Raw genomic sequence first — 1,631 nt, 5'->3', positions numbered from 1 at the left:
TTCTGTAGGAACTTAAAGTTCAACGTATCAATACTTGATGAAAATCCCTGTTCCATATTATGCCTAAGATGTTTGCTATGCATACAGATAATGAGGTTAAGCGTAACAGCCTAAGTTGTATGGTAATGACCATAAGTTCTCTTCTGCATGGTTAACAACCTAAGTTAGCAGACCAAAATTAGAGAAAAAGGAGGGCTGCAAGGAAAACCAACATTTTGGCCCTACTCTTTTAAGGTCAATTAAGACTCAGGACATATGAGAACTTGTACTGTAACGTCATGTAACTCGGTAGTGTCCCAAATTTTCTGATCAAGGAGATTACGCGGCCAAAGAGCAAAGTGATCGATGATGTACAGTGGGCCTAAGGAGAGTCACATGGAGAGAAAACACTCTCTCAGGATTTTCCAGTGAGCACATTGGCCAAGCAATGGCCGTGACTCATCCACATGGCTGCGGCTGACAAAGGTTCTAAAATCTGAGGTACAGGATCTCAGGATAAGTCCTGAGGGGATTTCACTGACCTTATCAGACCCAAAAGCTACAACTCTTGTTGCATAGTTCCTGCTTTACTTTGGTCTTAAACATCCAGAAGGAAAGTATAGAAATGAAATATAAGAAATAAAGCCATGCTGTTAATGTTGAACTGTGGGGGACTCAGGTCAACAATTTCTGACATTGCCAGTTAAGCGGAAGACTCATTACTCTTATTGGCTACGGCACTCTTTTAGAATATTTTGCTGAGTTTACACACCTATAATATTCAAATAACGGAATTTAAGAAAAGAAATTATACAGATGAATGTCCATTTTGTATCTGTGTATTCAGGATGGTTAGGATAGATAGTTACATTCTGTTAATGAATAGAATGATTTGTTCTAATGGTGTTTGTAAATACGATGTCGAGTCTGCATCTTGTACAGCAATTAACCACGAAGAAGAATGTATGCAGTGTGTTAATTATTGAAACTGTCCTACTGATTTGATTTAAAACTGTCTCATTGCTATTTGTTTATCAATGAAATTATGGCAAAAAAAGATTACATTTCTGTTTTCAATTGTTAGTGTCTTCTATGATTCATTACCTTTTCATTTATTTCAACATATTTTCTGCACGTTATAGAGCATAGTTATAAAAAAAGCTTTGAAGACAGGGTGATAATTTCAGTATGTAGGTAATCATTATATTGACATATATTTATGTTGTCCTTTGAGATGGCAATACAATGACCAAGCTTTCATGTCAGATAACTTTGAATTTCATTTGGGACATTTTGCTTATTATGTTTGGAGATTCTAGATTTTTTTAAATATCACTTTGGAAATGCTGGTGTTTTTGTTTAACAGGTAATTAACTTGATTAAATTTAGGCTAAAATTGTCATGGAGATTGCAAATATTAGCCTGGAAATAAGGTCAGTTTCTTTTTTTTTATTTTTCTTTATTTTAAAAAGTAAAAACATAAACAACAGCAAAAACAAAGACAGAAACAGAGTAACATAAAACAATACATATGTTACAGATTTTCAAAACAAGAATTGCAAATTAACAATGGTGGTTAATTTATGCACTTTTATCATCAGATGTGTTGCTCCAATTAAGAGATATAGGTAAGAGTCCCAGCCCAGGCGCAG

This window comes from Octodon degus, unplaced genomic scaffold (assembly GCF_000260255.1).
Source record: "Octodon degus isolate 3935 unplaced genomic scaffold, OctDeg1.0 scaffold00117, whole genome shotgun sequence".
NCBI lineage: Eukaryota > Metazoa > Chordata > Mammalia > Rodentia > Octodontidae > Octodon > Octodon degus.
This window is presented reverse-complemented; position numbering follows the sequence as displayed.